The sequence below is a fragment of the Rousettus aegyptiacus genome, unplaced genomic scaffold, assembly GCF_014176215.1.
Source record: "Rousettus aegyptiacus isolate mRouAeg1 unplaced genomic scaffold, mRouAeg1.p scaffold_m13_p_9, whole genome shotgun sequence".
In the NCBI taxonomy this organism is placed as follows: domain Eukaryota; kingdom Metazoa; phylum Chordata; class Mammalia; order Chiroptera; family Pteropodidae; genus Rousettus; species Rousettus aegyptiacus.
The window spans coordinates 4550953-4577280 of NW_023416312.1; the positions used below are offsets into that span (position 1 = coordinate 4550953).

The 26328-nt window shown below is 37.4% G+C and overlaps 1 pseudogene; it reads right to left on the reverse strand.

Moving 5' to 3' along the window:
• Positions 1–17729: 17729 nt before the first annotated feature.
• Positions 17730–17848, reverse strand: LOC118608199 (annotated as a pseudogene).
• Between the last annotated feature and the right edge of the window lie 8480 nt (positions 17849–26328).

The window sequence follows — 26328 nt, forward strand, 5'->3', positions numbered from 1 at the left end:
ACATCTACTTCTTGGAGTGTTCTGTGTCTCCCTCCTGGTTGGGGTTAATTTCCTGGGTCCCATTAAGAAGTCACTATGTGCTTTCTTTTCTCCTTAACTTCTCCAGGAGACTAATTTGAGACTAGATGGAAAGCACATTTATTTTGCCACCTCAGTCTGGGTGTGCATAGGATAGCTTGACCAATCCTTCCAAAACTGTCTGGGACTCATGAAGACATTTTGATGTCCTTATAAGGAAATGAAGAGACCAAGAGAAAGAGAGCCTTGGTCTCTTCATTTCCTTATAAGGATATCAATCTTGTTGTGACCCCATCTGAACCTAATTTTCTCCCAAAGGTCCCGACCTCCAACTACCACCACACTGGGGATTAGGACTTAAGCATGGGAATTTGGAGGGAGGCATACTCAGTCCATAGCTCACAGCATCAATATTTCTAGCAAACATTACTACCCAACAGCTATGTATCTTTAAATGGTATTTCCTGGGTCAAATTTTTTAGCTTCTCTGGGTTCTAGATTCTCAACCTCTAGAACAATTCTAATGCTGCATTCTGCTTGATGGCATCTCCCCTGCTCCCCAGGCAGGTAGAAAATAAATATATTAATGTGTCCCAGATCACCTGGAGCTCACCTTTTGCTCTGGAAGATTAATGTGGCTGAAACCCCCGCCCCCACCCCCCCACCCCCCAGTTGCACAGCTTGAGCAAATACTGGGCTCTTCCCACTGTGTTCTCATTTCCATGCTGGACTTCCACAGGGCCCCTCCACCTCCCTTGCTGAAGTCATACTGGTCGTCTTGATTCTGCCCTGAGCTTAGCAGAGTTCAAGGCTCCTCTGCAGTTTTTGAAAAACAGCATCCACATAGGCAGGTTAGCTTGGAGATTTAATCCAGCTTTGGGGTTCTCATAAAGAATTTTAAACTGCCTCCTGAACAACTCTCCTTTGTCTCAGCTGCTATTAGCTGACTTCTCCCCACCCCCATCTCCATCTCTCTATGACTCTCCCTCTTTTTTGACCACCTTCCAAATTCTCTAACAATGAGCAGGCTTTCTTGGTCTTCCTACCATTTGTAGCTCCCCTAGGAAGTAAAATTTTCTCCATCTCATCTCATGTACTGGAAGACACGGTATGGAAGGCAACATCGTCTTTCAACTCGAGTATCATGTCTTTCTAAAAATCACTGACTTGTAGGAAGCTACAGATTTCATCTGTTCCAAAGCATACCTCCCATCACCATACACTTTAACATCTGTGAAACTGAGATGTGTATTTATGCTTGTTAGAGGGTCATGATTTAATTGTCAGTATGTTTTTACTTCTTAGTGATGTATGAAATAGTTATGTGTCTTAGAGTTAATGACATCTTTAATGTGTTGAACTGTAGTAACATGAGTATCTTGCAGAGAAAATGTTTTCTTGACACAGATGCAAAAGGGTCGATGCCTGAAAACTGTATAGGGATGAATTATAGAAAGGGGCCAGGGTTTCATGGAGAGAGACTAGTATTTGCAAGGCACTTGGGGTTGGCAGAGACTGGCCTATTCAAAAAACCAAAAGTGGTTTTGGGTGGCAGGAGTGTAGAGAGTAAAAAGGATAATGAGCCACTTTAGATGGATGTGAGGGCTGCACAGAAATATTTTATGGTAAGTGCTTGGGACTGATAGGCACAGCATAAATGGAACTTTGCTTTGGTTTGTTTTCTGGACAAATGAGAAAATTTCTATTTCATCAGTTTAAAAAAATATTTTAACATTTTAACACCTCTGAAACTGGGGTACATCTTACAGGTTAGGGTATTTTATTATTTAATTGGCAGCATTTTGCCCTATAAATGGCATCTTAGAGTTGATGAAACTCAGAATATAAAATCGATTGCTAAAATTGATACACCATCCCTTTGTTCTTGAGTTCTTAACGTGAATTCCCGACCTATGAATTTTAATCTGTTCACCTGGAACGTTTTTACTGCTTTTCCTAATCCAGGCTTAGATTATGGGTCACATGACCTGATCCATTTGTGCCTAGACTCTTGATGTCAACAAGGTTCTGTGGGGCTGACCTGAATGTCAATTTGGGCTTCTCCAAACATGTATGAAAAGGACCAGATAGGCATTTGAGGGGATGAACTTTAATTGCATATGTCACTTTCCTGCCTAAAAACTCTTTGATAGATTTAATATCATCTCTAGAATGAAGTTCAAACTCTTTGGCTTGCCATTCAAGGCCTACCGAAACCTGGATTTAATTTACTAATTCTGTTTCTTCTTTTAATGTCCCCTTCATCTCAACCAAACTGGCCCTACTAGTTGCTGTTGTTACACCTCATGTTTAGGCCCATAGAGCTTTCAACAGCAATAGCTCTACTGACTGAGCTCTGTGTTGAAATTTCACACTCTCGCTCCCTTTTTTATGGTAGGTTTAGGACAATCCTTCAAGACAAGTATTATTATCCCTACTTCACATAGAAGGAAGTGGAGGCATCTAGAACACTGAAGTAACTCACTCAATTTCCATATTTAGACAATGGCTTCAAATCAGGTCTGTCTGACCCCAAAACCATGTTCTTTCTACCATACCTCACTGCCAGCTCCTCATGTTCCCCTTCCCTAGGATCTGTCTCCCAGAAATTTCTCACTATAGTCATGTTCTATCCACCTACCAGGTCACATCCTCCATGAGGCCTTCTCCATCTTGCCCAGTATTTGAGGATGACTTCCTCCTCTATAGTCACTCTGCACTGATGCTTTGTGCCTCCTGCTTAATTAACACTTGACTTATAATTTGTGCCCTCAGCACAGTACCTTGGATAGAGTACCCTGAAATGTCTGTGGCTGGGATTGGTTTAAAGGGAATCTTAGGAGCTTTGGCTGCAGTTGAAAAGCTAACTTAGATCAAGAAGAAGAAATAGTGAGGGCTCTGTACTGTTTCTTATTCCCAGGCTTCTCTTGGGAAATGGCAAAGAATCAAAACTTGTTGGAAGGCTAAAATAGGTACTAGAAAGGATTAAAACTAGAAATTCCTGGTACTAAGGTCTGCAAATGTTTGAAGAAATATAGGCAATCACAAAAGTCTATTCTAAGGACCTATGGCTTGTTAGCTCCTTGGGCTGAGCAGTGGTAAAATGTCAAGGTCTTAGATGTCATTTCTAGGAGGACTAATGAGTTTGTTCTGGCCCCTGAATTCTGTATTTCCATGAAGCCTTGCCAAGCTTGCTTATTTAACCTAGGCCAGCTATTTCATCCCACTCACTGAGATCCTGGGCACAATGGGTTGTAGATGAGGGACAGGTGAATTAGACTGATTCATTTTCCTTAGGAGGTTAATAAACCATGACTTAAAACAGGCAGCTATTAGGGCAGAAGTATTTTTTTGGTCAGGGAGGGGAGCCAAAGCAGACCAAACATTAGACCTGGCAAATAGCTGAATTGCTTTTCTCACAGAATGGCTCTTTTTGATGGGCTTGGAAGCATGCCATTACATGGGAGGCAGGGGCAGACTGTGGGTGTAGGGCAACACGTGGACATGGTAGAAGCTTTTTTCAGCACCCTAAGTATAAAATTCAATGGTGTGTTATTCTAGAAGGCAGCAAAATGCTTCCAAGCACTAGACTTTTTAACTCATTCTAATTAAATTTGGATTTTAGGGTAGATCACATGCTTTGAGACACTAGGTGGTGAGAGTAGAGGTAGGAAAGAGGAGAAGACAAGAGATTCCATTTTTTTTTCACAGAGTGCTAACTTGAGGATGCTTCTCTGGGCCAGCTTGTCAGCAACTACTTTAAATTGACTGATTTTACTCTTGCCTCTCTTTATAAAAGTTTCTTCTTCGGAATTTTCAGCCAACATCTTCCAAACTGTCATTTACAATTTACGGAAGGACAGAAAGAATAGTTGTCAGTAAGCAGCATAATTATGTGCCAGGAAATGACATGGCAAATAGTCCAGTCTGACAAGAGCTAGACAGCTCTTTCCCTATCTTCTAGCTTCAGACAGGAGCAGAACTATGTCTGCTGATCTTTTTGGGACTTTTACACTTGAAGTACAGATTGCTGAGGCGTATTTGGTCTGGAAATCAGAACTTGGGCAGCAATTTATTTTTTAAAAAGCAAAGAAATAGGGAGATATGAACTTGGAAAATAGGATTTTATGTTATATTACATGATGTTATGTTATGCTATGCAGGGCTGTGCTATGGTATACCACGGCACGCTATGCTATACTATATTACACATTTTGTGTTGTTATGTTATGTTATGAAATGTTCTTGTGTAACTCAGTGGTTCTTGGTGTATCACCTGGGCACTTGTTAGAAATGCAATTTCTTCTGAGCCATCCAAGGCCTATTGTATCAGAAACTCTGGGGCTGGATCCCAGCAATTTGAATTTTAATAAGTCTTCCAGGTGATTCTGATCTATGCTCTGGTTTGAGAAATATTAGTATGTAACATATGGCTAGTAAATCCTATCTTGTTTTATTTGTTTATCAGCTATAAATACAATTACCTGCAAAAACAAAAACCAAAAACTTAGAAAACCCAGCAAATCGTGGCTGTGTAAGTAAGAAAGAATTTTATTATTCTCACAAAACAAAAACCAAGGAAGGCTGCCCAGGTTGTTATCCAAAACTTAAGGCTGATGTCTAGGGATCTAGGCTCTTTCTAGCTTCTTATTCTGCTGGTCATAGCAAAAGGCTTTTGTCACCAGAGTTACAAGATGGTTGCTTTGCCTTCAAGCATTACACCTATGTTCTAGACAGGAAAAACAGGGAAGGACAAAGGTTTTCTCTCATTTTTATTCAGGTAAAGTAACTCTGCTCAAGGGTTTCTGCTGGCCTCTCATGGCCAGAGCCATGTCTTATGGCCAACTCTAACAATACTGGAAGTTAAATCAACTTTAGCTTTTTAGTCTTTATGATAGAGAAAGTCAAGGGAAAAGGGGTAAAGGTGAGAGTAGTTTGGGGGAAAGCCAATCCATACTATCTCACTCAGCTTGTAACTTGTAGCTAATTCTGTTGGTTTCGTTTATTTTGGTTGAAATTCTCGGAGCAGGTTGTTATGGAAAAAGTCATCTCAATGCTTGATAGGGAAATAGGATCAACAAATTGTTTTCCACTTATGCTTTAATTTTGAAATATAATTCATTAAACAAAATTCAGGTTTTATTGCCCTTGTGGTTATTTTACATTAGGTTAAAGATTTGGATGAGTTTGTCTTCTTGGGATTTAATGGGAGATTGACGAAATAATGTAAAATAAGGCAAAATAAGAAATAACGTGAAACACTGGACAACTATACATATTTGGGTTAATTATAGTGGAGAGTCTGAAAATTCGAATATTTCAAGATATGCATCTATTCTTTCTTTAAAACATAAATAATAATGAGAATTAGGCTCTAGAACTATCACATGCAATTTCCTTTTATTGTAATGCATAAGTAATAATGATGATTGACTTATTTACAGTAAGAATTGTTTCCAAAGTAGTATAGCAGTGTTAAAGCTATTTATAAGTCTCTGCAATCCTACTTCTTTCTCAACAAAGCCCATTCTTCTTGTATTTTAGAAGGTAAATTTGCCCAGACTCTGTTTAAAATATTACCAATTTTGATTTAACACAGTGTGAGTATGTGAGCTACTGTTGGACTCATTGAGGTTGCCATGGTAATCATCTAGCTGGCAGAGAGAAGCTGAGGACCAGAGAAGATCAATTACATGACTGGGGTACATGAACTTATCCATGTCAGAACTCGGGTCAAAACAGGGACAGTTGGACACTAATCCTCTGCTTTTTTCATATCCTCTTTCTCTAACCTCCAAAGTTCTAGATTAAAACAGCATCTCAGCACTGCCTTTCTTAATCCCTGTCTCCTAGGTCAGGGGCTGGCAAAACTAGAGTCAATGGCTAAAATCTGGCCCATGGCCTGTTTTGGTAGGGCTCATGAGCTAAAAATGGGTTTTTACATTTTTAGATGTTTCAAAAAGAATTTCACGGTGTGAAAATTATATGAAATTCATATTCCAGTGCCCATACATAAAATTTTATTGGAATACAACTACACTCATTTCTTTTATGTGTTGTCTGCAGCAGGAGAGTTGAGAAATTGTGACAGAAACTGTATGGCCTTCAAACCCTAAAATATTCACTATCTGGCCTTTTACAGAACAAGTTTATTGACCCTGCTCTGGGCTAGTCCTGACCAAGGGGACTGTTGGACATAGAAATGGAAGTCCTCTTACCTAAAATGCCAAATTGGGTGGTGCCGATCAGTCTTACCTGCTTTTGTGACACTTTTTTATAGTAAATATTCTTTTTGCAATTTTGAGTCTTGCTTGGACATAAAAGGTGATAGTTTATACCTGTGCTATATTATATAGTAGGTACTATGTACACGTAACTGGGTACTTGAAATACGGCTAGTGCAAATTGAGATGTGCTGCATAAATTATACATGAGATCTTGAAGAAGTCATATAAAAAAGAATATAAAATCTCTCATTAATATTTTTCAAGTTGAAATGATAGTATTTAGGATATATTGGATTAGATCAAACATATTATTAAAATTAATTTTACCTACGTTTTCTTACTTTTTAATGTGGCTACAAGAAAAATTAAAATCACATATATGTTTCACGTTATGTTCCTTTTGGACAATGCCGATTGGAATCTTTTCAACCTTTTTTTTTTCCTCAAGAATGAGATTTTCTTTCTTTTCTGGTGGGTCAAATTTGCACCTTTTTTCGAGCTTTATTGAGATATAATTGACAACATTGTATAATTTTAATGTGCATAATGTGATGATTTAATATATGTATATGTTGTGAAATGAATTTAGTTAACATATCCATCCCCTCACATAGTTACCTTTTTTTCCAGCGAGGACATTTATGAGCTACTCTCAGCAAATTTCAAGTATATAATACAGTATTTTTTTAATTATAAAAATTTTTCAAACAATTAGAAAGTTGTTTTAAATGTTACAATTGCAGTTGGCATTGAATCTTGTTTTATATTAATTTCAGGTATACAGCATAGTGGTAGGCATTTATAGAATTTACAAAGTTATCCCCTGGATTAGTCTAGTACCCACCTGGTGCTATACATAGTTATTACAGTACTATTGACTGTATTCCCTATGCTGTACCTTATAGCCCTGTGACTGTTTTGTAACTACTAATTTGTACTTCTTAATCCTTTCACCTTTTTCATCCAGCCTCTAACCCCCCATCCCATCTGGCAACTACCAGTTTGTTCTCTGTATCTATGAGTCTATTTCTGTTTTGTTTATTTGTTTAGATTCCCCAAACAAGTCAGGTCATATGGTATTTGTCTTTGTCTGACTTATTTCACTTAGCATAATACCCTCTAGGTGTATCCATGTCGTTGCAAATGGTAAGATTTCATTTTTTTTCATGGCTGAGTAATATTCTATCATAGATATGTACCACATCTTTATCTAATTATCTATTGATGGGCACTTAGGTTGCCTCTATATCTTGGCTCTTGTAAATAGTACTGCAGTGAACATAGAGGTGCATATATCTTTTTGCAACAGTGTTTGCCTATCATCAATAAATCAACAAACAAGTGTTGATGAAAATGCAAAGAAAAGAGAACCCTCACACACTGTTGGTGGGCTTGCAAATTGGTGCAGCCACTGTGGAAAACAGTATGGAGGGTCCTCAAAAAATTAACAATAGAACTACCTTATGACCTGCAATTTCACTTCTGGATATTTATCCAGAGACTGTGTTTTATATTTACATTTTTCATTTGCTACAGAACCATTCTTATATTAGGGATTTGAAAGTCTACGCTTAGATTTATCTGTTTTACCGAGTCTCTTCTGATTGAATTTGTGATAATCAGAGAAAATGAAAAAATTTTGGCAGTTCCAATTACTGGATCTTCAGTGACAATGCCGCCACTACCACCATCAAGTCCCCTAAGTATTTTCCAGGCAATTTTTAGAAAATAGTATTTCTTGCATAAATAGAAAATAAAATTTTTCAAATTTATCTTCTGTAACTAGGAATGCTTAGTCCAGTTGTATGGAAAATCTCCCACTAACATGTTATTTGTAGTAATAAAATAATTTGAATGTTCTGTGAAGGATTATCAAATAATTTAATTTTTTTGAGTTTGTGATTATTATTAAAAGGACTTTCACAAGCCAGAGCCCTACATGACAAGCATCGAAGATCCTTGCACAGGAAGAACATCATCTAATAAGTTAACAATTCATCACTCGATTTTAACAAAAGATTCCTGTAACATCTATAGACCTAAACTGTATTAAAATCCTCTGTATTAGTTTTCTATTATCAATAATATATAAATTCCTCTAAAACTTGGCGGCTTAAAACAACAAATGTTTATTGTCTCATAGTTACTGTGGTTGAGAATTTTAAAAAGTTCTTTTAAAAATTCATTATCCGAGGGTGGGGGTACAGACACCAACTCTTTTCCATGGCCACTGCACAGGAGCCCGTGAGCCCAGGAAGGGGAAGGTAGAATTAGATCACATGATGTTGGAGTAGGCGAATTCTTCTTGGTAACTTTAGGATGCTGGTTCCATTATAGGTATAATTATGCAAAGCTAACAATACAGGAAAGAATTGCCAGAGAAGGAATTAAAAATAAGATTTTATATGAAAGTACCCACCTTGATCCTGAAAGGAAACAAACCCGCAGCAGCAGCAGCAACTGAACAATCTTGCGTATAGAAAACCCCAATGCAATTCCCCAAAGTTACTGAAGTCAGTGTGAGCAAAGTTGAGATCAATTACGACAAACGTTGTATGTACCATAAGAAGGCTTTCAATCAAGTAAATAAAGTATGTGTTAAGTTTTTAAAAATATATATTTTTCAATTACAGTTGGCATACAATATTATATTAGTTTCAGGTTTACAACTAGTGATTGGACAGTTATATACCTTACAAAATGATTACCCTGATATATCTAGTACCCATCTGACACCATACATAGTGTAATTATTACAATTTTATTGACTATAGGCCTTATGCTGTACCTTACATCCCTGTGACCGTTTGTTATTTTTATAATTGGCAATTTGTACTTCTTAATCCCTATCACCTCTTTCACCCATCCTCCTAACCCACCTCCCATCTGGCAACCATCATTTTGTTCTCTGTATCTATGAGTCTGCTTCTGTTTTGTTTATTCATTAGTTTGTTTTTTAGAGTCCACATATAAGTGAAATCACATGGTATTTGTTTTTGTCTGATGTATTTCACTTAGCATAATGCCCTCTAGGTCCATCCATGTTGCTGTAAACGGCATTTCATTTTTTTTAATGGCTGAGCAGTATTCCATTGTATATACGTACCACATCTTCTTTATGCATTCGTCTATCAATGGGCACTTTGGTTGCTTCCATATTTTGGTTATTATAAATAATGCTGCATTGAAAGAACATCTTAGCTCTGTAGTTCTGGCTCAGGGCCTCTCATAAGGTTTTAGTCAAGATGTCAGCTGGAGCTGTTGTCACCTGAGGGCTTGACTGTAGCTGGAGGATTCACTTCCAAGATGGCTCACATGACTACTGGCTGGAGGGCTCAATTTCTTGCCACATGGGTTTCTCCAGTTGCTGCTTGAGTCTTATAATGATACAACAGCTGGCTTCCCCCAGAGTGAGTGATCCAAGAGACAGCAAGGCAGAAGCCACAATGGCTTTATGACCCAGATTTTTAATGTCATATTATATCATTTCTGTAATATTTTGTTGATTACACAAGTCAGTCCTGTTTAGTATAGAAGGATATGAACCAGGAGATAGGGGGTCATTTTAGAGACTGGCAATCACATTCTTAAACATAGATATGCCAGTATTTAGAAAGGATAGAAGCAACATTTTTAGGAAATAAAAGAATTTAGAATTTTATCTCTATTCTCATTTTCTCTCTTACATAATGGCATTTCTTATTTAAATCAACGTTTTGACTTTTTCTTAATTCCTACCTTTTCTAGATTTATTAAGCCTGAAGCTCTTGAATGTTATAAAAACTAGTGAATTTTAGAGGTTTGTGTACTCTTAATATATAAAAATATTGAGGATTTAACGGTCACTCTGGCGTGAATATTTCAATGCATGACTCAATAAGTATTTACGTGTCTCATTTGAAGTGATAACTCTTTCACCCTTATTATAATTATTTTCATTTTATATGTAGCTTTCCCTAAAGACAGTGGTTATCTGTTTTGTCAAAATTCTAGCTGTTTCAATGCAATTGAGGCTACAGGAAAATGTATCATTTTTCTCAGCTTCTCGTCATTTTCTAATTTGAAGTTTTCCTGTAGTTCAATGAAATCCATGCCTTTAACATTTTCCAGCTATACTAGAACCATGGTAGAAAGTGTTTTCATAATATTTTAAGGAGATTATATATGAAAACCCGCCTAAAATTGGCTAAATGGAGACATTTGAGAATCAAATGCCTTATCCTTTTTCTAAGGGCTGCTTCCATAGGGTGATAGAAGCTTCAAAAAGTGGGTGCAATTTTATGAAATCGGTGGTTTATAATGCATTAAAATTTAGAAGGTCTACATTTCATTTCAAACTGAAGTTTTAAAAATAATGTTCTTTATTTATAACTGCATTATTTTTATAAAACATCAGGGATAATTATTTTAAAATCACCATCGTCTTACATTTAAATGAAAATCGCAGAAGCTTGATTTAGAACTTTAGAAATTAAAGTATAGAAGTCAGTAGAGTCTCTTTAATGTAATCTTTAAAGAGATTTGGACTAAATAAATAGCTGCCACCACCACCAAGCCTCACTGCAGAGAATCTTGTATGGGTCCTTTGTTCTTATCCTGGGAAAATTACGTGTCCTCAGAGGCCTGTACATGACCATTTTTACTTAGTCTGAAATCTTCATGGCTCCCCACCCCTGTGGGTTAGAGAACAAAGGAGGGAACATTGTTTTCAAAAGGTTACAGTCATTTGTACCTTTTGTATCTCAGATGTCTCCCAGGTCTCAACAGTGTGTGAGCTCATCCCTAGACTCTTGAATTGGAACCTGCCAATTGCCAAAGTAGCAGGATCTTCTAGTACTTTCCTGGATAAAGCATGTCCTACAGGAAATCAGAGCTGATGCCTTTGAAGTTGTTGTCTTCTCTCTGACGCAAAGCCCAGCTGCTCTGCTGAGACCCTCTGTTGAGGAAATCCAGAGGGATGGGCTGTTGTCCAGGGCATGGGGGCCACATGAGACCCTTGCCTGATCTCTGTCTTCCTTTGGGCTTTGGCTAGCCTATTGGAAATGTGTATTTCTGTGATAGTAGGGCTAAGCAGGCGGAATTTGATCTGAGAGCTGTTTGCTTTGACATCAAATATATATCTTTGTCACTACTTGGGGAGGATTGTCAGAAAATAAAACTCACACGGAAGAAGAAAGAGCCAGGAAATGGAAAGAGATTCTTTTGGGGGGCTCCTGCCAGGTAACTCTTGGATTTGTCAATGAAATGAGCCAAAAAGAAAAAGAAAAAGAAAAAGAAAAAACCTCTCCCTTATTGAGCTTCGGTAAATTTGAACTGGGTTTTGGTCACTTGAGACCAGAAAGAATCCTCATTATAGCAGCAATTATGAGATGAAAGTAGTATTTGTAAAAACAAATGCTAGCTCTTGAATTTTCAATCAATAATGAAGGAAGAATTTGATCGTGTTTTTCATTGAGCAGTGGCTGAGAAAAACCCATAGATTTCTACATAAAAATTAGAAAAACGTAGGCAGTGGCGTGAGCAAGGAGTAATGGTAATATAAAGAGGTTTGGATTGACTCAAAAACTGAATTAAGATAAAGAAGAAATCTAGTGAATTTAGTCCACAAGTGCTTTGAGGCAAGACTGAATAGGAGAGACACTTCCTTCCTGTTAGGGGAATTTCAAGAGAGTCATCTGGAGAAATGAGAGCAGTGGATAAAATAAGAACCCATTCCCTGGGTCAGTTTTAGGGTATGAATTGCAGAGTAGGGATTTGTAGGGATGAACAGCATTTGTCCTATGACTTTGTCCTACCCCTTGTGAGCGACCAGGCTCGATAGATATTTAAAAACCAAATTAAAGTCAAAGGAAAATTTAAGTTCTGAGCCTGATTTATGCTTTTGTCTCGTGGGGCAACAGCATCTTATTTATGGTTTCTGCTCACATGCTAGAGCCAGCGATGTGGCAAAGCCCTTGGGATACACAGGAAAAGCATTTATGTGTGTACTCATGCGCATGTGTTGTATTTTATTGGGACACAAGAACTGTTTGTCGTGTTCTTTATTTTTCCCTTTGTCTGTTAGAGGGCACTTCGGTGAAGAGAGAGAGAGAGAGAGAGAGAGAGAGAGAGAGAGAGAGAGAGAGAGAGAGAGAGAGAGAGAGAGAGAGAAGCTGATTCCTGGGCTCATACTTTAGAAACTGGGTAGTATTTCATAGCAGCAGCAGAGAGAGGGCAAGTACATGGCTTCGCCACCTACATGATGAAAATCGTCAGTTTGACTTTAGAGAATCCACAAATGTTATTTGCACCACCAGTTCTTCACGTTCTGAAGCAAATGCAGACAACTATCTCACTCCGGTTCCAATTCTAACTGTAAAACAGCCCATACTGTGACTTTTTCTCCCCTTCAAAGCTACCCCTATTCTTAGGGAAGAGAGGGGAGATTAAAGGAAAGATGAAGAAGATAAAATTCAAGACACTCCTCCTCCAGGCCCTTGAAGGAGAAGGAGGTGTTTTAACAAGGCTTTCAAACAATAGAAACTTTGATGGTAATTTGGACAAAACAGAGAGTAGGATAGTCCCCAAGGAAAAAGAATGGGAAACTGAGTCATGAAGCCGAAGTAAATGTCAGAGCACCCAGAGCAGCGAGCAGGGCTTCGAATTCTCTGACTGGTAAATTCTCAGCCTCTGCCTCTCTCTTCAACTATACTTCCTAACATCTGAATTACTCAGAGTCGCATTTACTGCTATAATGTGAATTAGAGCAGTATGTAACTGGGATTATCTCCAATTCTCAGCCTAAAACTTTGCTTCTGTGTCTGAGAGAAACAAAGAATTCAAAGATCGGAATACATTTATATGCAAAAACATTCACCAGGTTTGTGCTCCACCTCAATATGTAACTTGAATTACACTGGGAAATCATGTGTTTAATAATATGTATCTAATAAATCCAGTGTCATTTTGGGAAACAAGACCGGTTGTTAAGCTGAGACACGGGCTATTCCTTTTCCGGTGGAGACCTCAAGGCATGGCAATCGAAGGTTTAGCTCTGAAACCCTTTTTTCCTTCCGTTGGTAGGTCCTCCAGCCCTGTTCAAGCTTTGTGCATAATAGCTTCTTGTGAGGAAAGGACACTTAGAACTCTCCAGATCTGTCAGCATAGCACCAACATTTTAAAAATGCATGTTGTGTGAGTGAAGCCCTCTCTTTTCTCGAGTCTCAATTTTTCCGCTTCCAAGGTTGAAAACACGTTCAAGGAACCATTTAAACTTGACACTGGCATCTGTGCAATTAGTTGCTATTTAACAGTATTCATTTTCCATCTTGAAAATGGCTTCTTTAATGGGCAAAATATAACAAGAAATAGCTGTGATTGAAGGGCTTTCTTGTCATACCTCATTTCCCCAAAACATTCCTCTCCAGGTAGGTTACTGTGAGTGAAAGTAGGTGACTATCGTGTGGACTGTTCTGCATTTCTGCTTTCTTTCAAGTGCCTGGCACATAGTAAGTACTCAATAAATAACTTAAATATTTGAATGAATTAATGAATGCCTGATGAATCGGGCCTGCCTAATTCTTTTATACTGAGCTCCAGATCAACATCTAAGTATTGTACTTTTTGGAAAAAAAATTTATCTTGAAGGAATGTCAATGTTGTTATGTATCTAGTTTTAATTTTAAATTTTGTATTATTGTGATAAATTTCAAAATACTACAAAGTCGAAAGAATTTTATGGTGAATATTTATATACTATCTCCTCGATCCTACCATTTATATTTTATTATACTTGCTTGATCATCTATATAACTCATCTTATTTTTGGATGCATTTCAAAGTAAATTGAAGACATCTGTACACTCTTTCCACATATTTAAGCATTGATATTACTAATTAGAGTTCAGTATTTGTCTAAAGTTTTTCTTTTGATGTAAAATTTACATACAAGGAAATACACAAATCTTAAGTGTACATCCACTGATTTCGATGCATACAAACCCCCAACAAGATATAGAGCATTGACATCACTCTAGAAGCTTCCTTTTTGCCCTTTCCCAGGCAAACACTGTCCCCACTTCATACCCTCTTCCCTACTGGGAAACCACTGTCCTGATTATTTTCCACTAGAGATGAGATTTGCCTGTTCTTTAATATAAATGGAATCAAATAATGTATTCTTTTGTTTTTGGCTTCTTTCATTCAGCATGTTTTTGAGATTCACACATGTCATAATGTGTATCAGTGGCTTCTATTGCTAATTTGTATTCCGTTATGAATGTAACATAGTTTGCCTATCCATTCTCTTATCGGTGGATACCTGGGTTGTTTCTAGTTTCAACTATTAAAAATAAAGCTTCCATGAACATTTGTATACATGTCTTTTTGTGGCTGTGTATATTTTCATTTCTCTTTGGTAATACCTAGGAAGAGTTGCTGAATCATAACATAGGTGTATGTTTATTTAGTTTTATAAAAAGCTGCCAGGTCATTGTCAAATGGGCTGAACACTTTTACACTCATACCAACAATACATGAAAGTTCTGATTGTCCCACATACTTGCCAACATCTGGCAATGTCAGTCTTTTTAATTTTAGCTATACTATTGGATATGTGGTATTTCATTGTTTTTAATTTGCATTTCCATAATGACTAATGATGTCAAATACTTTTTCATGTGCTCTTTGACCATTAGTATATGTTCTCTTGTGAAGTGCCTATTCAAACATTTTGCTCTTTTTAAAATATTTTGGTTCTTTTTAAAAAATATATTTCTATTAAAATATAGCTAACATACAATATTGTATTAGTTTCAGGTGTACACCATAGTTATTCAACATTTATATATCTAAAGAGTGATCGTTATGATAAGACCAGCAACCATCTGACACTATACGATGCTATCTTAATATTATTGACTATATTCCCTATGCTGTATACCATATCTCCATGACTTATTTGTTTTATACCTGGAAATTTGAACCTCATTACCCTTCACCTCACCCTCCTTTTTTGATTTTTCAATTACAGTTGACATTCAATGTTATTTTATATTAGTTTCAGGTGTACAGCATAGTGGTTAGACATTTATTTAAATTAAGAAGTGATCCTCCCGGTTAGTCTAGTACCCACGTGGCACTATACACAGTTATTACAGTACGATTGACTATATTTCTCATGCTGTACTTTACATTCCCATGACTATTTTGTAACTATCAATTTGTACTTCTTAATCCCTTCAATTTTTTCACCCTGCCCCCAACCCCTCTCTCATCTGGGAACCATCAGCCTGTTCCTTGCATCTATGAGTCTGTTTCTGTTTTGTTTGTTTGTTTAATTTATTCTTTAGATTCCACATATAAGTGAGATCATATGATATTTGCCTTTCTCTGTCTGACTTATTTCATTTAGCATAATACCCTCTAGGTCCACCCATGTCGCAAAGGGTAAGAATGCATTCTTTTTTATGACGAAGTAATGTGCCATTGTACCACTTATTCTTTATCTTAATCGTCAGTTGATGAGCACTTAGGTCGCTTCCATATCTTGTCTGTTGTAAATAACACTGCAATGAGCGTGGGGGTGCATATACCTTTTCGAATTAGAATTTTGGATTTCTTCGAATCAATACTCAGAAGTAGAATTTCTGGGTCATATGGTAGTTCTACTTTTAATTTTGAAGAACCTCCATACTGTTTTCCATAGTGGCTGCACCAATTCACAATCCTACCAACAGTGCATGAGAGTTTCCTTCAAAATATATCCAGAACCTCACTTCTTCATATCACCTCCTTGGTTACCATCTTGGACTAAGTGTCCACAGTATTCTTCATTTCAATTATTGCATTCTTCATTTCCAACTGGTTCTTTTTTATGTTCGCTATCTCCATTTTAATGTTTTTATCACTTTGTTAGAGTCTTCACTGAGTTCATCTACTTTTCCCTTAAGTTCATTGAGCATCCTTATAACAAGTGTTTTGAACTCTCCATCTGGTACATTGTCTCGATTTTGTTGAGTCCTTTCTCTGGAGTTTGATTCTGTTCTTTTATTTGGGCCATATTTCTTTGTCTTCCCATTTTGGCTGCCTACTTGTGTTTGTTTTTATGTATTAGGTACGGCTGCTGTGTCTCCCAGTTTAGTTGAGTGGCCTTATGTAGTAGGTGTGCTGTGGGTCTCAGTGGCATAGTCTTCCCTGGTCACCTGAGCTGGGTGCTCCAAGTATGTCCCTTATATGAGTTGTGTGAGCCCTCCTGTTGTAACTGAACTTTGGTTGTTCTTTGCTTGTCAATGGGAGGGATTGCCCCTCGGGCTGATTGGTTGTGATGACTGGCCGTGACAAGTGGAGGAGCTATTGTTCAGGGGCTGACTCTATGGAGCAGGATTCGTTTTAGCAGGGCTCTGGTGCCTGCCCTGTCTGCCCTTTGGTTGTGTCGTTCTCAGGTATGACCCTCAGTTGTACTCTGGCTCAGATAAAACTGGCCACCAGGCATGAAGACTGAGGCCTCCTGGGAGTGGCCCTGCCATAGACCGAGTTCAACTGCAGCCCTTTCCCTGCCTAGGGTCACATGGCATGAGCCAGCAAGCAATCTGCAGATGGCTGCCACCTACTCTGGCCTTGGAAGTGCCTCGAGAGGCCAAGCTACAGACCAAGGCCAGCTACCACTAGTGCTGAGTTGGGGCTGCTCAGCAAGATATATGGGGCATGCCAAGGCCAGATACTGCTTGTTTTGGTTTTGTGAACCTTTGAGAGATTTTAGGAAAGTCCACAGAATGAGCCAAGACAGTCTGTTTGTATGGAAAATCCACTGGAAGTAGTTTGGGTGGGCCCACACATTGAGGGAGGCAGGGTCTCAGGGAATCACCTGGGCAAGGTGACCAGTATTAGTTACATTGATGGAAACTTGGATACGACGCTCGCCTAGTCTGCAAGCTGGATAGGGGAGGGCTCAACAAAGGAGGAATGCCCTCGGCCAGCACTTCTGTCTGGGAGAAAGCTGTCACTCCAGCCCTCACTCCTAAACCAGACAACTCAGTTCCTCCCCATGTGTCCCTGGCACCTTTTGAGCTGCTAGCCTAGACCTGGAGCTCAGAGCAAGTGAATCAATCAGTCAGTAAGTCTGTGCACAGGCCCCTTAAGAGGAAAGTCTGTGAATTCTTGAGCATTCCATCTCACTAGGTCATAATCTCCACTGGTTTTTACATCCAGAAGTTGTGGGGATTTCTCTTCCCAGCACTGGAACCCTGGGCTGGTGAACCAGGTGTTGGACCTGGACCCCTTGTTCTTCCAGGTGGACCTCTGCAGTTGAGATATTGCTCTCCATTCTCAACCACTACATACAGGTGTGGGATCAGCCTGATCCATGTCACCACCCCTTCTACAAGTCCTGCCAGTCTCCATGTGGCTCCTTCTGTGTGTCCCCAGCTGCAGGACTTCTGTTCAGCTAAACTTCAGGTGACTCCCAATGATACCTATTCTGTAGTTTAGTTGTAATTTTTTTTTTAATGCCTACAGCACCTGGTCTTCCTAGGTGGTCTCTCATTCAAGTACTAACCAGGCCTGACCCTGCTTAGCTTCCGAGATCAGACAGGATCAGGCGTGTTCAGGGTGGCATAGCCATAGACAGTTCAGTTGTAATTTCGATGTGGTTGTGAGAGGAGGCAAGCACAGTGTTTACCTATTTCACCATCTTGACAGGACTATAAATTTCTTTTTGTATTGCATTTATCAGGCTTTAGAATTACAGTGATGCTGACTACAAAATGAACTGGGCGGTGTTCTCACATCCTTCATTTTCTGAAAGAGTTTTGGTAAGGTTGGTGTGATTTCTTCCATAAACATGTGATAGAATTTACAAGTGAAACCATCTGAGTCTAGAGTTTCCTTTACAGTAAGCTTTCAAACTATGAATTTAATTTTTCTAATAGATATAGGGCTATTCTCTTTCACACCCTACATCCAATCTATCAGCAAATCCTATTGGCTTGACCTTCACAATATATCCAGAACCTCACTTCTTCATATCACCTTCTTGGTTACCATCTGGGACTAAGCGTCCACAGTCTTTTACTGGATTGTTACAGTAACTGCCTTCCAGGATTTTTTGCTTCTGTCCTTGTTCCCTATAGTCTATTTTTACTACAGTAGCTAATATGCTGCTTAACATAAGACTGAGTCACTCCACAAAACCGTCAACCAGAGTGAAAGTCAAAACCCTTGCAGTGGCCCATAAATTTCCACATGGTCCAGCACTACACTACCCCTACCTCCTCTTACTCTTCTACTCTCCCTCTCACTTATTCCTCTCCACACTGGCCTCCTTGCTGTTCCTTGAGCAAGCCAAACATACTTTGCCTCAAAGCCATTGCGCATGCTCTGTCCTTCCCCCGTTCAGTACACTTCTCCCCGCCAAATATCCACAAGTCTTTCTCTCTAAACTCTTTCAAGTCTTTGTGCAAATGTCATCTTCTAAGTTGGGCCATACCTGACCTCCTAATTTAACGTCCCCAAATGTCCTTGGTACTCATTGTGCTTGCTTCCCTTTTTTCTTGTTCTCTATATACTTATAACTTTCTAATATACTATACCATTTGCTTATTTTGTTTATTGTTTGTCTCTCCTTTTTAGAAGTTCTATGGGAACATAGAATTTTGTTCATTTTCTGTACCATTGTATCCAAGAACCTAAAACAATACCTGGTAAACAAAAAGCTACTCAATAAATACTTGTGTAAAAAATGAACTGTGATCCCAGATTTATAACCTTGTCTAAGACATATGGTATTTTCAAGAGAGGAAAACTAATATGTAAAAAAGTTTCCAAAACCAGCTTTAATAACAGTATCTTTTCCCTAATACCCTTAGCTTTCATTGTTTAAAAAATTATATATTTTTGATTTTGGATCTTATGTAAATAAATGATAGCAGAAGACAGTGATTTCATATTTTTGTTCATCGACAATCTCACAGAAATTATCCTCAGGAGGAATGCATTGTTTTACAACAGTTGACAGAATTGAGAGGTGAGGTTGCTAAGTAAAAAAAAAAAATTTATCAATCCCACAATCCCTTCCCCATACTATAATATTTTTCAACAGAGGACATTCCAATATGAGTCTTACTATGCTTCTCATTTAATAAAAATTTTATAAAAAAGAGAAAAGCCCTACTGTGAGTTTATGGTGATTTGAATAAATGAAATTTACAAGCACCAATATTTTAAACTATCCCTTTGTTTGGTACTCCTGAAGTTTTCATACTCTGGGGCAAGGCATAATAATGAAATTTGGGAATTCAAAGAAATATACCTTCCTTTAAAACATGAAATAGGATGCTTGTGAAAGGAGAGATAGGAAAGAAGACCAGCTATAATGCACATCTCAGGCAGATCGCCTTCAGGAAAAATTACATATATATAGAAGTTGAGTTGAAATTAATTTCCTCAAAACTATTTATGTTCATGTAGTTCTTGGAAAATCTTCGTATAACCTCAGTTGCTGCTATAATTTTAACTCCATTCTTCTGCAGCTTTGGTTCTTTTAAATCATTTTAGTAAATATGGATTTAGTGGAGAAGACAGGATACTTATGACATAGATTTTTAATAACTTTAGGCTTGCCTAAGATTTTCTTTAAATCTGAAATGACGAGTATAGAGCCTGAGTTTAAGGATGCTTATGAAGTGTTCCCACGTGTGTGACCAGTCTCTACCTAGAGAGGTGTTTTATTGTTTCTCACAGGGTCTTCTGCAGGCTACAGAGGCTTCACTGCCACTGAAGAAAAAATTGCAGCTTCTTTTAACTGTTATAATCCATAATATGTGAAAACTTTAAGAGAATCTTATTGTAGGCTTCTAAATCAAAGCTCTCATCTTTTTCTAAATTTACTTAGAACCTTTCATGTATACTTAAAAAGAGAGCCATGTTGTACTTGTCTTGATAGCCGTGTTTTTCCTGTTAGGCCATAGTATGAGCTATCTATTTCTGTATAACAATTACCCCCAAAATATATTGGCCTAAAACAGCAAACATTTATCACTCCACATTTTCTGTGGGTTAGAAATTCAGGAGTAGTTTAGCTAGATGGTTTTGGTTCAGGTTCTCTCATCTGAAGGCCTGACTGGGGTAGATGGATCCATTTCCAAGGTGATGCAATGACTATAGGAAAGAGTCCTCAGTTCTTTGCTGGTTGTTGGCAGAAGATCCAAATTTCTTGCCATGTGCAGCTCTTTAAGGAGCTGCTTGAATGTCTATACAACATGGACACTCTCTTCCCCAAGAGTGGATAATCAAAGAAGCAGAGCAAGGAGGAAGTCACAATGCCTTTTATATCCTAATCTCAGATGTCATAGATTGTCACTTCTACCATTCTATTCATTAGATGTGAGTCACTAAATACAATCTACGTTTAAGGGGAAAGGAATTAGGTTCCACCTTTTGAAGAGAGGAGTATCAAATAATTTGTGGACATATTTTGACACCACCACAGCCATATATCTGGATCAAAAGTAGGGTGCTCTTTGATTTAGGTTTTCCATATTATATAAAGCCAGGATAGAAATACTATCTCTGTTTGCTACAGGAGGTTCAAATACAATGACTGAGAGGCCCACTTATACAGTTAGAAAATGATGGTCTGGGATTAGCTCAGGTCTTCTGACTGTAATAACTCCTTCTACTGTTTCATTGTGGTTTTTGACACAATTTTTTCAATAAATACTTGAAAATAGGTCTTTCTGTTAGTAACTCATCAGTATATGATTGAAAAATGGCCATGCAACAATACGTTGTATATTTCCGGTACTTATTTGAGCCCCATTAAAATATTTTATTAAGATATGTCTCCGTGAATAAAAAAAAAAGCAAATTTTTGTGAAAGGAACCATTTTCATGGCAATGATTCTTAGTTGTTCAGACTATCTTTCAAAATATTTGATGTCATTGAAAATGGTACATAGAAGATAAAGTTTTTTTGTTTCCTCTTAATGACTTGAACTTTTTTGCGTTAATTCTATAGAGATTTTTCAATTAACAAGCCTGTAGCTACGAGTTGACAGAATGACATCGTGGGTACTTTTTATTGTCTTTAGAACATCATTATACTATCTTAAAAGGTCAGAGATTGTAAGAGATGTTGCTGATTTGGATCCTTGTTAACAGTAAAGACAGAAAAACAACTGGTCATTATTTCTCTACTGTTTACAAAATAGTTGAAATTTGCCTTCAGAGATTCAATATTATAGATTTTTCTCTTTGTGAACAGTGGTTGAACTTGCCCGTAGAAAATCTCATGCAATTTTTGAATAGATAATACTCTCTGTGTATCACTAGCAAATTTTCTGAATCAGTCTCTTTAAAAATAATGGCCTGGGGTGAATATTATGAAACCACTCAATGCATGCTTCCGCAGAAGGCTCACCATATTTGTCGTTGGTTTTGTTATAATGGCTCAAAAAGGGAATTACTCTATTTTTTTCATGCCATTGGTTCTTCATCCCAGACATAAGACTATAAGCAGAATCTTCTGTGTGGCAAGCCCCCAAATTATAACATTCTCAGCCAGTCTTCTAAAATGAAAAATTTCTTTGCTAACGAGGGAAACACTTTATTAAATTTTCAGGCCATAAAGTACAGGTCCCAGTGCAGTGTCTGGGAACCCTGTGAAGTGATAGGCACATTCTATGACTGGTCTTACTTCAAATCTGCTGGTGGACAAGGACAGGACATAGCATGAATGACATAAGAGAGACAGGAAGCAGCAGCACATTAGAAGGCAAGGAGGGAAGGTTGGCAGGGCTTATCTCTGAGCTCCAAGTTTAAACTTTGGCAACAGTCAGACTGTTGACTTTGGGAGAGGCAGGGAGTGTCTATTATTACTTTAGGATAACATTCATTCCTGAAAGTGTACAGATAAATAAAAAGGAGAAAACAACCACATTAAAAAGATCATATTCTTACCACTCGGAAAATCCATGTTAACATTTACAAGCACAAAAACAAATAAACATATGTACATGTTTAGAAAATTTAAGTAAAACAGAAAGATGCAAATGAATAGTTCAGGCATCTTTTCCTGCTCACCTTTTCAACCCAATCCATTGTTCCAAACATGACCATTGTTAATAGTTTCTTAGTATTTCTTAAGAAAGAGTAAAAAAGTATCTAGGACTGAAGGAGTAAAAATCAGCTCAGACTGAAAAAGAAGAAAAGGAACCTTTCCATCATTTAAGTTAGGAAGATAGATGCAGAGAAAATCAGATACAAAATTAACATTTCTCCTCATGATTATGCAATAGCTATAAAATGTCATAATGGCTCCCTCTTCGAGTTGCTCCTGCTTTCTTAACTATGACTCCCTGCCAACCTCACTTTGCTACATGCATCTATTATCAAGAGACCCAATCTTGCTAAAGTTCCCTCACCTCAAGACAGCACTCAATTCCTTGTTGAATCCCCCTTCGCCTAACACTGCTTCAGAAAAGCAACCAACGCAGAACTCATCACCACTCCCTGAAACCCCTCTCAGAGTCCTCCAACAAGAACCCAGCAGGAGTTGCTATATTGATATAAGACAAAGTGGATTTCAGAGTAAGTAACATTAATAAAAGTAGAGAGGAACACGTCATAAAGATTCCAATTTAGGAAGATGATATCACAGTCCTAAATTTGTATGTGCCTAATAACAAAATTATTACATACATTAAAAACTGATGGAAGCATAAGGAGAAAAAGACAAATCTGTAATTATACTCAGAGATTTCCCCATAATATATTTTTTTCTTACCTTTTTATTTCTAACCTATTTGTGTCTTTAAAATATATTTCTTTTTTTTTTTTAGATTTATTTCTTTGAATTAGTTTTGAGTATACAATACTTTTGTTAGACATCTATATAGTTCATAAGATGATCCCCACAATTGCTCCCTCCCTCCCCTGGCCCTCCACCTAGCCATCCTATTAATGCTAACTGCATTCTCTATGCTGTGCTCCCCATCCCCGTGACCATCTATCATCAAATACTAATTTGTATAAAGTACATTTCTTAAAAGTAGCATATAGTTGGGTCTAGCTTTTTTAATCCAGTCTGACACTCTCCATTTAATTGGATGTTTAAACCATTTACAGTTAATGTTTTATTATTTATTGCTGCAGAATAATATCACTACACACTTTGCAGCTTGAAACAAAACACATTTATTATCTTGTTGTTTCTATGCGTCAGAAATTCAGGCACAGCCTAACTGAGTAGTCTGCTTCAGGATATTTCGCAAGGTTGCAGTTGTAGTGTGGGGCAGGGCTCAGGTCTCATCTAAGGCCCAAGAGGAAGAATTTATTTCTGAGTTAATGTGGTTGTTGGCAGGATTCTGTTCCTTGTGTACTATCTGAATGAAGGCCACCTTCGGTTCTTTGACACATGGTTGTCTTCATATGGCATCCTTACTTCATCAAAGCTAGCAAGAGAAAGAGTCAAGAGAGTACTTGCAAAATGAAAGTTAAGACCTTATGTAATGTTCATGGAGGTGGCATCCCATATTCTATTGGTTAGAAGCAATGTCCCGCTTCCACTCAAAAGGGCGTTACAGAAGAACATGAATACAAGGCGACAGGGATAATTGGGGACCATCTTAGAGCCTTTACACCACATATGTGATTATAGATATGGTTGAGTTTATATCTACTATCTTTTTATTTATATTTTTCCCATCCCTTATTTGTTCCTTTTTCCTCTTTTTCTCCTATCTTTTGGATTGAGTAATTTTTATAATTCCATTTTATCTCCTTTGTGGCTTTTGATCTTTAACTTTTTAGGTGTCATTATAATGGTGACTTTCCAACATATAGTATACATCTTTAATTTATCGCAGTCTACCTTCAGGTGATAGTATACTATTTCTCTCCTCCTGGTTCTTGCATTATTCTTTTCATATATTTTACTTCTACATATATTACAACCCCCCAAATACATTTTCATTATTTTTACTTTAAGTGGCTGATTTTTAAAGAGACTTACATGAGAATAATCCTTTAAATTTACCCATGTAGTTACCATTTTCAGTATTATTCTTTTGTGTAGGTCAACATTTTCATCTATTATTTTCCTTCTTTCATATTTATTGTATGTAGGCCTGCTCGTAGTAAGTTCTTTCATCTTTTGTATGGCTGAAAAAGTCTTTATTTTGCCTCCATTTTTAAAAGATATTTTTGCTGAGTATAGAATTTGAGTTTGAGTTTGAGTTTTTCTTTCAGTACTTTAGAGATATTACTCTACTGTCCTCTGTCTGGCATTGTTTATGATTAGAAATCTGTTGTCATCATTAGCTTTGTTCCCCTGTACTTAATAGGTATTTTCTTTTCTGGCTGCCTTAAATATTTTCTCTTTATCACTGGTTTTAAACAACTCGATTATGGTGTGTTTTACTACAGTTTTCTTTGTGTTTCTTGCACTTGGGATTTGTTTAACTTCTCGAATACATGGTCTTATAGTATTCATCAAATTTGAAAAATTTTGTCTATTATTTCATCAAATGTTTTCTATCCTATTTCCTTTCTCCTTTGGAGATGACAACTATATATATATATATATATATATATATATATATATATATGTCCACTTGAAATAGTTTCACAGACCCTTGATGCTCTGTTTTCTTTCCCCCCTCAACTCTGGGTGTTTCTTTGGCTGTATTCAAATCTGCCATTAATTCTGTCAACTGTATTTTTCATCTCAAACAGTGTAATTTTAATCTTTAGAAGTTTAAACCGGGTCTCTTAAAAATCTTTCATATCTCTATTTAACATGTTCAATATTTCCTTTATATTTTAAACATATAAAATATAGTTATAATTATTTAATCCTTGCATTTATTGTTATTTCGTATTTTAATTGATTGAATTATTTACATTTTGGGTTATTATCATGCTTCCTTGCATGCCTGGTAATTTTTTACATAATGTCAAACATTGCAAATTTTACCATATAGGGTGCCACACTTTTTTGAATTTCTATAAATATTCTTGAGCTTTGTTCTGGGGTACAGTTAAGTAACTTAGAAACAGTTTGATACTTTTGGGTCTTGCTTTTAAGTATAGTTAGGTGAGATCAGAGTGTTGTGTAGTCTAGTGCTATTTTTCTTCCACTTCTGAGGCAAAACTCTTTTTAATAGTCTACCCAAACCCCTATAAATTTTAGGTTTTCCACTAGGAATGGGTACTATTCTTGGTCCTGTGTGATCTCTAGGGATTTTTCCCTTTAAAATCTCTGGTGTTCCTTTCTTCACGTTCATGTGCTGACCTATACTCAGTTGACTACTCAAGGGGGACCCTCTGCAGATCTCCAGAGTTCTCTTTCTCTGTAGCCTTCTTCTCTTTGGTATTGTGCCCTGCTAACCTTGCTACTGTGGCCTCCAAGCCCTATATTCCCAACTCGGGTGTCTGCCAGGACTTTCCTGGGTTCCTTTCTCCATGAAGTAAGCTGGGGCAGTCATTGGGCTCATCTAATTTATTTTTTGTCCCTCAGAGATCACTGTCTGTTGTTGCCTGAAGTTAATCCAATGAAAACCACTTTTCATACATTTTGTCCTTTTTTTTTTTTTTTCATATATCTGGCAAGAAAGTAACTCTGGTGCCTAGTATTCTATCTTAAGCCCAAAAAGGACTCTGAATCTTCTTTAATTTTTAGTCCTCTGCATTCGATCAATGTTCAATTAATAGTTGAGATAACATTTATAAATGGCTTATATTTTTAGGGAAAGGATGTAAGTTTGTCTTAGATTGGCTACTTCAGAAGTAAACACTGAGATGTGGATTTCTTTCTTTTTTTTTGCAAATACCTTTTTGAGGAAGAGTCCTCAGGAGAAGGAGATCAAGGGGATTGGGACAGGACAAGGGAAGGAATCAATCAAGGATTGATCCAAGCTGGAGACTATCTCAGACTGATCTTGTGGGGGAGCTTTAGAGCATAAATTGCACCAGAGAGCCGATTCCACCTTTAGACAAATGTGGGAGTGGGTGGGCTTTTGTACATCCTTGTCACTAAATTAATGAAAACAAGCCACCACTTCCAGGGAATGACCTCCCTAGTGAAACAGCTCCCAATCAGACTATAATG